The sequence below is a fragment of the Salvelinus alpinus genome, chromosome 14, assembly GCF_045679555.1.
Source record: "Salvelinus alpinus chromosome 14, SLU_Salpinus.1, whole genome shotgun sequence".
Classification (NCBI taxonomy): domain Eukaryota; kingdom Metazoa; phylum Chordata; class Actinopteri; order Salmoniformes; family Salmonidae; genus Salvelinus; species Salvelinus alpinus.
The window spans coordinates 52409442-52424256 of NC_092099.1; the positions used below are offsets into that span (position 1 = coordinate 52409442).

At 42.7% G+C, this 14815-nt stretch overlaps 1 protein-coding gene across 1 annotated transcript in view; it reads left to right on the forward strand.

The window, feature by feature from the left end:
• Window positions 1-14815, forward strand: part of LOC139539053 (voltage-gated delayed rectifier potassium channel KCNH8-like) — a 196129-nt gene that overhangs the window by 51414 nt on the left and 129900 nt on the right. The gene's annotated exons all lie outside the window — the stretch shown is intronic.

Here is a 14815-nt window from a genome sequence, read left to right on the forward strand (position 1 = left end):
ACAATAACACTCAGACCTGTGACCTCCCTAGCTATTACCTTTCATCATGACAATAACACTCAGACCTGTGACCTCCCTAGCTATTACCTTTCATCATGACTAAAACACTCAGACCTGTGACCTCCCTAGCTATTAACTTTCATCATGACAATAACACTCAGACCTGTGACCTCCCTAGCTATTACCTTTTATCATGACTATAACACTCAGACCTGTGATCTCCCTAGCTATTACCTTTCATCATGACAATAACACTCAGACCTGTGACCTCCCTAGCTATTACCTTTCATCATGACAATAACACTCAGACCTGTGACCTCCCTAGCTATTACCTTTCATCATGACAATAACACTCAGACCTGTGACCTCCCTAGCTATTAACTTTCATCATCACTATAACACTCAGACCTGTGACCTCCCTAGCTATTACCTTTCATCATGACAATAACACTCAGACCTGTGACCTCCCTAGCTATTAACTTTCATCATCACTATAACACTCAGACCTGTGACCTCCCTAGCTATTACCTTCCATCATGACAATAACACTCAGACCTGTGACCTCCCTAGCTATTACCTTTCATCATGACTATAACACTCAGACCTGTGACCTCCCTAGCTATTACCTTTCATCATGACTAAAACACTCAGACCTGTGACCTCCCTAGCTATTAACTTTCATCATGACTATAACACTCAGACCTGTGACCTCCCTAGCTATTACCTTTCATCATGACAATAACACTCAGACCTGTGACCTCCCTAGCTATTACCTTCCATCATGACAATAACACTCAGACCTGTGACCTCCCTAGCTATTACCTTTCATCATGACAATAACACTCAGACCTGTGACCTCCCTAGCTATTACCTTTCATCATGACAATAACACTCAGACCTGTGACCTCCCTAGCTATTACCTTTCATCATGACAATAACACTCAGACCTGTGACCTCCCTAGCTATTACCTTTCATCATGACAATAACACTCAGACCTGTGACCTCCCTAGCTATTACCTTTCATCATGACTAAAACACTCAGACCTGTGACCTCCCTAGCTATTAACTTTCATCATGACAATAACACTCAGACCTGTGACCTCCCTAGCTATTACCTTTCATCATGACTATAACACTCAGACCTGTGATCTCCCTAGCTATTACCTTTCAACATGACTATAACACTCAGACCTGTGACCTCCCTAGCTATTACCTTTCATCATGACTATAACACTCAGACCTGTGACCTCCCTAGCTATTACCTTTCATCATCACTATAACACTCAGACCTGTGACCTCCCTAGCTATTACCTTTCATCATGACAATAACACTCAGACCTGTGACCTCCCTAGCTATTACCTTTCATCATGACTATAACACTCAGACCTGTGACCTCCCTAGCTATTACCTTTCATCATGACTAAAACACTCAGACCTGTGACCTCCCTAGCTATTAACTTTCATCATGACTATAACACTCAGACCTGTGATCTCCCTAGCTATTACCTTTCATCATGACAATAACACTCAGACCTGTGACCTCCCTAGCTATTACCTTTCATCATCACTATAACACTTAGACCTGTGACCTCCCTAGCTATTTCCTTTCATCATGACTATAACACTCAGACCTGTGACCTCCCTAGCTATTAACTTTCATCATGACTATAACACTCAGACCTGTGACCTCCCTAGCTATTACCTTTCATCATGACAATAACACTCAGACCTGTGACCTCCCTAGCTATTACCTTTCATCATGACAATAACACTCAGACCTGTGACCTCCCTAGCTATTACCTTTCATCATGACAATAACACTCAGACCTGTGACCTCCCTAGCTATTACCTTTCATCATGACTAAAACACTCAGACCTGTGGCCTCCCTAGCTATTAACTTTCATCATGACAATAACACTCAGACCTGTGACCTCCCTAGCTATTACCTTTTATCATGACTATAACACTCAGACCTGTGATCTCCCTAGCTATTACCTTTCATCATGACAATAACACTCAGACCTGTGACCTCCCTAGCTATTACCTTTCATCATGACAATAACACTCAGACCTGTGACCTCCCTAGCTATTACCTTTCATTATGACAATAACACTCAGACCTGTGACCTCCCTAGCTATTAACTTTCATCATCACTATAACACTCAGACCTGTGACCTCCCTAGCTATTACCTTTCATCATGACAATAACACTCAGACCTGTGACCTCCCTAGCTATTAACTTTCATCATCACTATAACACTCAGACCTGTGACCTCCCTAGCTATTACCTTTCATCATGACAATAACACTCAGACCTGTGACCTCCCTAGCTATTACCTTTCATCATGACTATAACACTCAGACCTGTGACCTCCCTAGCTATTACCTTTCATCATGACTAAAACACTCAGACCTGTGACCTCCCTAGCTATTAACTTTCATCATGACTATAACACTCAGACCTGTGACCTCCCTAGCTATTACCTTTCATCATGACAATAACACTCAGACCTGTGACCTCCCTAGCTATTACCTTCCATCATGACTAAAACACTCAGACCTGTGACCTCCCTAGCTATTAACTTCCATCATGACAATAACACTCAGACCTGTGACCTCCCTAGCTATTACCTTTCATCATGACTATAACACTCAGACCTGTGATCTCCCTAGCTATTACCTTTCAACATGACTATAACACTCAGACCTGTGACCTCCCTAGCTATTACCTTTCATCATGACTATAACACTCAGACCTGTGACCTCCCTAGCTATTACCTTTCATCATCACTATAACACTCAGACCTGTGACCTCCCTAGCTATTACCTTTCATCATGACAATAACACTCAGACCTGTGACCTCCCTAGCTATTACCTTTCATCATGACTATAACACTCAGACCTGTGACCTCCCTAGCTATTACCTTTCATCATGACTAAAACACTCAGACCTGTGACCTCCCTAGCTATTAACTTTCATCATGACTATAACACTCAGACCTGTGATCTCCCTAGCTATTACCTTTCATCATGACAATAACACTCAGACCTGTGACCTCCCTAGCTATTACCTTTCATCATCACTATAACACTTAGACCTGTGACCTCCCTAGCTATTTCCTTTCATCATGACTATAACACTCAGACCTGTGACCTCCCTAGCTATTAACTTTCATCATGACTATAACACTCAGACATGTGACCTCCCTAGCTATTACCTTTCATCATGACAATAACACTCAGACCTGTGACCTCCCTAGCTATTACCTTTCATCATGACAATAACACTCAGACCTGTGACCTCCCTAGCTATTACCTTTCATCATGACAATAACACTCAGACCTGTGACCTCCCTAGCTATTACCTTTCATCATGACAATAACACTCAGACCTGTGACCTCCCTAGCTATTACCTTTCATCATGACAATAACACTCAGACCTGTGACCTCCCTAGCTATTACCTTTCATCATGACAATAACACTCAGACCTGTGACCTCCCTAGCTATTACCTTTTATCATGACTATAACACTCAGACCTGTGATCTCCCTAGCTATTACCTTTCATCATGACAATAACACTCAGACCTGTGACCTCCCTAGCTATTACCTTTCATCATGACAATAACACTCAGACCTGTGACCTCCCTAGCTATTACCTTTCATCATGACAATAACACTCAGACCTGTGACCTCCCTAGCTATTAACTTTCATCATCACTATAACACTCAGACCTGTGACCTCCCTAGCTATTACCTTTCATCATGACAATAACACTCAGACCTGTGACCTCCCTAGCTATTAACTTTCATCATCACTATAACACTCAGACCTGTGACCTCCCTAGCTATTACCTTTCATCATGACAATAACACTCAGACATGTGACCTCCCTAGCTATTACCTTTCATCATGACTATAACACTCAGACCTGTGACCTCCCTAGCTATTACCTTTCATCATGACTAAAACACTCAGACCTGTGACCTCCCTAGCTATTAACTTTCATCATGACTATAACACTCAGACCTGTGACCTCCCTAGCTATTACCTTTCATCATGACAATAACACTCAGACCTGTGACCTCCCTAGCTATTACCTTCCATCATGACAATAACACTCAGACCTGTGACCTCCCTAGCTATTACCTTTCATCATGACAATAACACTCAGACTTGTGACCTCCCTAGCTATTACCTTTCATCATGACAATAACACTCAGACCTGTGACCTCCCTAGCTATTACCTTTCATCATGACAATAACACTCAGACCTGTGACCTCCCTAGCTATTACCTTTCATCATGACAATAACACTCAGACCTGTGACCTCCCTAGCTATTACCTTTCATCATGACTAAAACACTCAGACCTGTGACCTCCCTAGCTATTAACTTCCATCATGACAATAACACTCAGACCTGTGACCTCCCTAGCTATTACCTTTCATCATGACTATAACACTCAGACCTGTGATCTCCCTAGCTATTACCTTTCAACATGACTATAACACTCAGACCTGTGACCTCCCTAGCTATTACCTTTCATCATGACTATAACACTCAGACCTGTGACCTCCCTAGCTATTACCTTTCATCATCACTATAACACTCAGACCTGTGACCTCCCTAGCTATTACCTTTCATCATGACAATAACACTCAGACCTGTGACCTCCCTAGCTATTACCTTTCATCATGACTATAACACTCAGACCTGTGACCTCCCTAGCTATTACCTTTCATCATGACTAAAACACTCAGACCTGTGACCTCCCTAGCTATTAACTTTCATCATGACTATAACACTCAGACCTGTGACCTCCCTAGCTATTACCTTTCATCATGACAATAACACTCAGACCTGTGACCTCCCTAGCTATTACCTTTCATCATGACAATAACACTCAGACCTGTGACCTCCCTAGCTATTACCTTTCATCATGACAATAACACTCAGACCTGTGACCTCCCTAGCTATTACCTTTCATCATGACAATAACACTCAGACCTGTGACCTCCCTAGCTATTACCTTTCATCATGACAATAACACTCAGACCTGTGACCTCCCTAGCTATTACCTTTCATCATGACAATAACACTCAGACCTGTGACCTCCCTAGCTATTACCTTTCATCATGACAATAACACTCAGACCTGTGACCTCCCTAGCTATTACCTTTCATCATGACAATAACACTCAGACCTGTGACCTCCCTAGCTATTACCTTTCATCATGACTATAACACTCAGACCTGTGACCTCCCTAGCTATTACCTTTCATCATGACTATAACACTCAGACCTGTGACCTCCCTAGCTATTAACTTTCATCATGACTATAACACTCAGACCTGTGACCTCCCTAGCTATTAACTTTCATCATGACTATAACACTTAGACCTGTGACCTCCCTAGCTATTACCTTTCATCATGACTATAACACTCAGACCTGTGACCTCCCTAGCTATTACCTTTCATCATGACTATAACACTCAGACCTGTGACCTCCCTAGCTATTACCTTTCATCATCACTATAACACTCAGACCTGTGACCTCCCTAGCTATTACCTTTCATCATGACTCTAACACTCAGACCTGTGACCTCCCTAGCTATTACCTTTCATCATGACTATAACACTCAGACCTGTGACCTCCCTAGCTATTACCTTTCATCATGACAATAACACTCAGACCTGTGACCTCCCTAGCTATTACCTTTCATCATGACTATAACACTTAGACCTGTGACCTCCCTAGCTATTACCTTTCATCATGACAATAACACTCAGACCTGTGAACTCCCTAGCTATTACCTTTCATCATGACTATAACACTCAGACCTGTGATCTCCCTAGCTATTAACTTTCATCATGACTATAACACTCAGACCTGTGACCTCCCTAGCTATTACCTTTCATCATGACTATAACACTCAGACCTGTGACCTCCCTAGCTATTAACTTTCATCATCACTATAACACTCAGACCTGTGACCTCCCTAGCTATTACCTTTCATCATGACTTTAACACTCAGACCTGTGACCTCCCTAGCTATTACCTTTCATCATGACTATAACACTTAGACCTGTGACCTCCCTAGCTATTACCTTTCATCATGACTTTAACACTCAGACCTGTGACCTCCCTAGCTATTACCTTTCATCATGACAATAACACTCAGACCTGTGACCTCCCTAGCTATTAACTTTCATCATCACTATAACACTCAGACCTGTGACCTCCCTAGCTATTACCTTTCATCATGACAATAACACTCAGACCTGTGACCTCCCTAGCTATTACCTTTCATCATGACTATAACACTCAGACCTGTGACCTCCCTAGCTATTACCTTTCATCATGACTAAAACACTCAGACCTGTGACCTCCCTAGCTATTAACTTTCATCATGACTATAACACTCAGACCTGTGACCTCCCTAGCTATTACCTTTCATCATGACAATAACACTCAGACCTGTGACCTCCCTAGCTATTACCTTCCATCATGACAATAACACTCAGACCTGTGACCTCCCTAGCTATTACCTTTCATCATGACAATAACACTCAGACCTGTGACCTCCCTAGCTATTACCTTTCATCATGACAATAACACTCAGACCTGTGACCTCCCTAGCTATTACCTTTCATCATGACAATAACACTCAGACCTGTGACCTCCCTAGCTATTACCTTCCATCATGACAATAACACTCAGACCTGTGACCTCCCTAGCTATTACCTTTCATCATGACTATAACACTCAGACCTGTGACCTCCCTAGCTATTACCTTTCATCATGACAATAACACTCAGACCTGTGACCTCCCTAGCTATTACCTTTCATCATGACAATAACACTCAGACCTGTGACCTCCCTAGCTATTACCTTTCATCATGACAATAACACTCAGACCTGTGACCTCCCTAGCTATTACCTTTCATCATGACTAAAACACTCAGACCTGTGACCTCCCTAGCTATTAACTTTCATCATGACAATAACACTCAGACCTGTGACCTCCCTAGCTATTACCTTTCATCATGACTATAACACTCAGACCTGTGATCTCCCTAGCTATTACCTTTCAACATGACTATAACACTCAGACCTGTGACCTCCCTAGCTATTACCTTTCATCATGACAATAACACTCAGACCTGTGACCTCCCTAGCTATTACCTTTCATCATCACTATAACACTTAGACCTGTGACCTCCCTAGCTATTTCCTTTCATCATGACTATAACACTCAGACCTGTGACCTCCCTAGCTATTAACTTTCATCATGACTATAACACTCAGACCTGTGACCTCCCTAGCTATTACCTTTCATCATGACAATAACACTCAGACCTGTGACCTCCCTAGCTATTACCTTTCATCATGACAATAACACTCAGACCTGTGACCTCCCTAGCTATTACCTTTCATCATGACAATAACACTCAGACCTGTGACCTCCCTAGCTATTACCTTTCATCATGACAATAACACTCAGACCTGTGACCTCCCTAGCTATTACCTTTCATCATGACAATAACACTCAGACCTGTGACCTCCCTAGCTATTACCTTTCATCATGACAATAACACTCAGACCTGTGACCTCCCTAGCTATTACCTTTCATCATGACAATAACACTCAGACCTGTGACCTCCCTAGCTATTACCTTTCATCATGACAATAACACTCAGACCTGTGACCTCCCTAGCTATTACCTTTCATCATGACTATAACACTCAGACCTGTGACCTCCCTAGCTATTAACTTTCATCATGACTATAACACTCAGACCTGTGACCTCCCTAGCTATTAACTTTCATCATGACTATAACACTTAGACCTGTGACCTCCCTAGCTATTACCTTTCATCATGACTTTAACACTCAGACCTGTGACCTCCCTAGCTATTACCTTTCATCATGACTATAACACTTAGACCTGTGACCTCCCTAGCTATTACCTTTCATCATGACAATAACACTCAGACCTGTGACCTCCCTAGCTATTACCTTTCATCATGACAATAACACTCAGACCTGTGACCTCCCTAGCTATTAACTTTCATCATGACTATAACACTCAGACCTGTGACCTCCCTAGCTATTACCTTTCATCATGACTATAACACTCAGACCTGTGACCTCCCTAGCTATTACCTTTCATCATGACAATAACACTCAGACCTGTGACCTCCCTAGCTATTAACTTTCATCATGACTATAACACTCAGACCTGTGACCTCCCTAGCTATTAACTTTCATCATGACTATAAAACTCAGACCTGTGACCTCCCTAGCTATTACCTTTCATCATGACAATAACACTCAGACCTGTGACCTCCCTAGCTATTACCTTTCATCATGACTATAACACTCAGACCTGTGACCTCCCTAGCTATTACCTTTCATCATGACTATAACACTCAGACCTGTGACCTCCCTAGCTATTACCTTTCATCATGACAATAACACTCAGACCTGTGACCTCCCTAGCTATTACCTTTCATCATGACAATAACACTCAGACCTGTGATCTCCATAGCTATTACCTTTCATCATGACTATAACACTCAGACCTGTGACCTCCCTAGCTATTACCTTTCATCATGACTAAAACACTCAGACCTGTGACCTCCCTAGCTATTACCTTTCATCATGACTATAACACTCAGACCTGTGACCTCCCTAGCTATTACCTTTCATCATGACAATAACACTCAGACCTGTGACCTCCCTAGCTATTAACTTTCATCATGACTATAACACTCAGACCTGTGACCTCCCTAGCTATTACCTTTCATCATGACAATAACACTCAGACCTGTGACCTCCCTAGCTATTACATTTCATCATCACTATAACACTCAGACCTGTGACCTCCCTAGCTATTACCTTTCATCATGACTTTAACACTCAGACCTGTGACCTCCCTAGCTATTACCTTTCATCATGACTTTAACACTCAGACCTGTGACCTCCCTAGCTATTACCTTTCATCATAACAATAACACTCAGACCTGTGACCTCCCTAGCTATTACCTTTCATCATGACTATAACACTCAGACCTGTGACCTCCCTAGCTATTACCTTTCATCATCACTATAACACTCAGACCTGTGACCTCCCTAGCTATTACCTTTCATCATCACTATAACACTCAGACCTGTGACCTCCCTAGCTATTTCCTTTCATCATCACTATAACACTCAGACCTTCTCTCTTCCTCTGTCACGTTCGTTGGAATAAATATCGGACCAAGGTGCAGCGGATGTTGAGATCCACATAATTTAATGATAAAGTGAAACTTAGCAAAGACAAAAAACAAATAAACAATAAACAAACAACGAACCGTGACTACAGAGGTGCTACGTGCACTAACTCAAAACAATATCCCATAAAACACAGGTGGGAAAAATGCTACTTAAATATGATCCCCAATTAGAGACAACGATACCAGCTGCCTCTAATTGGGAATCATACCAATCACCAACATAGAAAAACAAAACTAGAACCCCACATATAATAATAAACTAGACTAACCCCCAGTCACGCCCTGACCTACTCTACCATAGAAAATAAGGGCTCTCTATGGTCAGGACGTGACATCCTCCCTCCCCCAGCCTCCTCTCTCTTCCTCCGCCAGGTTTCTTCATCCCCTAACCTCCATCCCCCTTACTACTACCCCATATCATCACTATACCCCTCTCCCTCCCTCCCTCCTTATCTTCATCCCCCTCTCTATCCCCTAGTTTTCCCCTCTTCCTCCCTCAACCTTAAGCTTTATGCAACATCTTTTTGAGTGCAAACCCATTTCACCTTTTTGCTTACCTTAATCCTCCCCAGTCTCCCCTTACCTCCCTCTCCATCCCTAAATCCCTCCTACATTTCGCTCAGCCTCCCTTGTGTGGGTAAAATATAACACCTTTAAGTAACCTTTTTGCAGCCTACATGATTATTCACTACAATGGGAAGCCTAATCCTCTAAGGAACGCGTATGTCATCTTAAAGAACACAATCTTCATCTTACACGTGATACCAGGAGGGAAATCATTATTGTACAGTATATTTCTGGTATGTGTGCTAGGGTATGCGTGTGAATATACATTTTTGTGTGTGTGTGTATATACATGGTATACATGTGCGAACAGTGACTAGGAAGGAGGGTATAGTCATGTCTAGTTGCTTGGTGCTATATTTGTAGCCACCCTTTGCGTATGGGAGGTGACACAATGTGTGGTGGTAACCATGGAGATGCTTCAAGGAGCACTGCTAGAATGTTATGCTAGTGACTAGCAGCAGATATCATTGTCCTCCAAACTCTGGATGTACGAAGGAGACTGTAGTTTTCTATATGTACTTTTGACCCCAGTCTCTACACTGCCATGGGTGCTTCAATGGGTAAGGCATCCAAGCACACATTACATTACCAGCCCCACAATGGCTGCTGCATTATTGAAAACCTCAGAATGCTGTGGTTCAGGAACGGTCACAGACATCTTGATTGAATTCCAAATGGCACCCTATTTGCACTCATTTTGACCAGGGCCAGACTGAGTGCACTATGCAGGAAATAGGGTGCCAGGGCCCAACTGAGTGCACTATGTAGGAAATAGGGTGCCAGGACCCAACTGAGTGCGCTATGTAGGAAATAGGGTGCCAGGGCCCAACTGAGTGTGCTATGTAGGAAATAGGGTGCCATGCAGAAATGTGACTCTGTCAAAAGTAATTCTAGATCAATAACCTCAATAAATATGTCTTAGTCACATAATAACTGAGTCCATCAATACATGAATAACATAGTTTCACATTTAACATGATCCATATGCCTGAGCACACAGGCGTGAAACCCTTTAGCCCCTGACTTCACACTGGCTGGGAGTCAGTCATCTATCATATGTAGCCCAGTCGTTTGGCCGTTACATGAATAAACTGCTCGCTATGCAGCTATTGACTCTGAGGGACTGTAGCAGAGACCTTTTGAGTTAATGGATAGCACGTACCGGGCAGCATAACATCAAAAAGAAAGTTAATTTCCCTCTGTTTCTCCCGTGAGAAATAACTCCCTGTCCCTGTAGTGCTTTTAAAAAAAAAAAATGATTTAGATTTACCACGATGGGTGAGAAGAGAAGGTAATTAGAACCGGGAACAGGACAGCTTTGTGATTTTGAGTTATCATGACACCTGTTGTATGTGAGGGACTATCTCTCGGAGGCTGAAAATAACTTCTGTACTATGCCTATATGAGGCACAGCAGTGACACAACACAGCAAATAACTAACTAAATAAATAACATTCATTACCCAGAGCAATGGCTGCAATCTCACACCCCCAAGCCCATCGCTGGCTCCCTCTATGGGCCCAAAAGTAACACAAAAGAGGGGGGAGATAGACTAGAGAACCGTAATTGCAGGGGGACAGATTTCTTTGTAGCTTCACAATAGCCCCCCCCCCCCCCCCTCTCTCTAAATGAAGGTTTGTGCTCAGTTGTAAAACACGGTATGTCAGATATATCAGGTCTCTAACAAATCTCAGTGATGGTTTTCTCTGTCCATGTATCCCTATGAGGAGCCCTGTTCTATTACACCCAGACTGAACTAGTGTGTTTCCAGCTACACTGCTTCATAGCCTTGACTCACTCCTCAGCCTCCTGTCTCTGAAAGATAAGTCCACATGACCATACCACTGTCCTTTACACAGCCCGGAACTCAGATCTCACACTAACTTTAAACAACTCAAGGCTTAGGAGTCCAAAAGTTTTGGATGTGAGTTTGTGGAATAATAATTACTCCACATAACAACGATATTGATATTCAACAATAATTAATGAATTCATTCCTCAATGTTCTCAATTTGGGGGAGATGTAAAAACGATGAGAACTCCATCCACCCCTCCAGGGGGTCTATGCTAAGCCAGGGGTGTCAATGCTAAGCCAGGGGTGTCAATGCTAAGCCAGGGGGTCTATGCTAAGCCATGGGGTCTATGCTAAGCCAGGGGTGTCTATGCTAAGCCAGGGGATCTATGCTAAGCCAGGGGGTCTATGCTAAGCCAGGGGGTCTATGCTAAGCCAGGGGTGTCAATGCTAAGCCAGGGGTGTCAATGCTAAGCCAGGGGGTCTATGCTAAGCCAGGGGTGTCAATGCTAAGCCAGGGGGTCTATGCTAAGCCAGGGGGTCTATGCTAAGCCAGGGGGTCTATGCTAAGCCAGGGGGTCTATGCTAAACCAGGGGTGTCAAAATGGAGATCACGAGGGTCGTTCAGCTCAGAAAGCACTAGAAAGAGGATTGACAGCCTCCATCTCAGATTGTTCTGAAATTGTTACTGTTGTTAGAAACAGATAAGATTAGCATTTCTGCGACATTATTTTGTTGAAATATAATTTGAGCTGTGAGAAATTAAGCTTATTGATTACACTCAAATTAGCCATTGAAATGTATACGATTCATATAATATTCAAATAATATAGTACCTAACATCTGATTTGGACCAAACTATTTTCTGAAAATGATTTAGACATGAAGAATCTAAAGAAATGGTAAAAAGCCACCCACGGACCCTCCACACTCCATGCCAATCCCACCCAACAACCAGTATACACTGAGTGTACAAAACATTATGAACATGACGTAGACTGACCAGGTGAATCCAGGTGAAAGGGTGCAGCTCAATTTTAGGAAGGTGTTCTTAATGTTTTGTACATTCAGTGTATAGTATCAGTTCTCTGTGTCTGACAAGTAGTACGGAGCCTGCGGCTTGGAGTATTGTTTCTTTATCTTATGTAATGTATTCCCAGTGAATTTGGTGATGTTTTTTTCCCCCTGTTCAGAGAATTAGTCATTGAAGTTGTTAGGTTTATGTCCCATCCTACATCCTTATTTTACCAGGTTCTGACCACTAGGGGGTGTTGTTCAATGTGATTTCTTAAAAAAAAAAACAAGTTCAACATTAAAGTGATAGTTGCCCCAATTATCAAATTACATATTGGTTTCCTTACCCTGTAAGCAGTCTGGTTTTGTTGTCCACTATTTCAAATGCTAACTTTTTAGCATTTGTGGCACAAATCAAATTCAAGTCAATGGTACCTATGTCCAAATCATCCTGAAGTATCAAAAAACTGATTGTGTAACTCAGTTATGTTAGGTTAAGATCACATTATTTGTCAATTACACACACGGTCCAACCGAAATCTGACTTCCGCTTTTAACCCAAGTCCTCCGAAAGACAGGTTTTATTTTGGCGAGTTGGGCACCCAGGGAGCTCTTTTTGTGGGGGGTTAAGTACCTTGCTCAAGGGCACAACGGCAGGCAATGGCATCTAGGCTTTGATATCTGTAACCCTTCGGTTGCCAGCTCACTTCCCACCAGATTTTTACAGTCGGACCCGGGTTTTGAACCAGGGTTGCCAGTTGTTGGCTAGCCTCTCTAACCGTTAGAATACCTGCCACTCCCACATAGGTGATTTGGATATGAAGGGTGGAAATGCCAGGTAAACAAAACCAAAGCATGGGTTACTGTCATAGCTTGTCCATAAACTGCTTACAGGGTAATGACACCAATTTGACAATTTCTTTGGATTCCTCACATCTTACTCATTGTTAGAAAAAGGCTTGGTCCAAATGGTCCAAATCAGATGTTAGGTACTGTATTTATTGAATATTATATGAATCCTATACATTAAATTTGGGTGTAATGAATTAGCCTAATTTGTCAGAGATCAAATTCTATTTCAACAATAATGTTGCAAGAATGCTAATCTTATCAGTTTCTAAATACAGAAATGATTTCTAAATAATCTGAGATGGTGGGCATCATGGTTTGCTGAAATGACATGAGGATGTTCTGAAGTTCTGTAACAGGGGAAGGTGAAAGACAAATTGGCTGGATGCCTAGACGACTCTAAGTTCTGAGAAAGAGAGGGAGAGAGAGCCGGGGGAGATAGAGAGAGCAATAAAGAGTTGATGCCAGAGGAAGGGCTAGGGAGAAGAAGAAAAGGGTTCTCAAATATTGATGTCCCGCTGTCATGGAGCAGAGGCTGGGTGATTAAAGAGACCCAGCCCTTCCTGTACACACACACACACAAACTGCCTCTGGGTTTGAATTTCAGCCCAGTGCTCGGATCAAACTCTGCTCAGTTGGTTGTGCTGATAACAGAATCCCAATAGAGACGTGGCAGACATGCTCATTAATTTCTCCTAATGAGGCATGCTCCATGTAATCTCACATCCATTCATCAACCTCAAATAAAGAGCGACAGGAAGAGGGAGAGAGGAATAAAGAATATTTGGAGGCTATTCCATCATCGCTTAGAATGATTGTAGGGAAGAGGAGATGTACTGCACTGTGCTGAACTGTGATGTTGTTTCATTGGAAATCAGTCCCCAATGATCTTACAGCATAAGGTGCGGAGAGATGTACAACATGGCCATCACATCACATTAGAGTGGAGCTGAAAATGATGCTGTAGAGGTGAGAATGGAGTGAGAGAGACAGAGAGGAATGGAAATGGATGGAGAGAGACAGAGGAATGGAAATGGATGGAGAGAGACTGAGAGGAATGGAAATGGATGGAGAGAGACTGAGAGGAATGGAGAGAGACTGAGAGGAATGGACATGGATGGAGAGAGACAGAGGGATGGAAATGGATGGAGAGCGACTGAGCGGAATGGAAATGGATGGAGAGAGACAGAGGGATGGAGAGAGACTGAGAGGGATGGAAATGGATGGAGAGAGACAGAGGGATGGAGAGAGACTGAGAGGGATGGAAATGGATGGAGAGAGACTGAGAGGGATGGAAATGGATGGA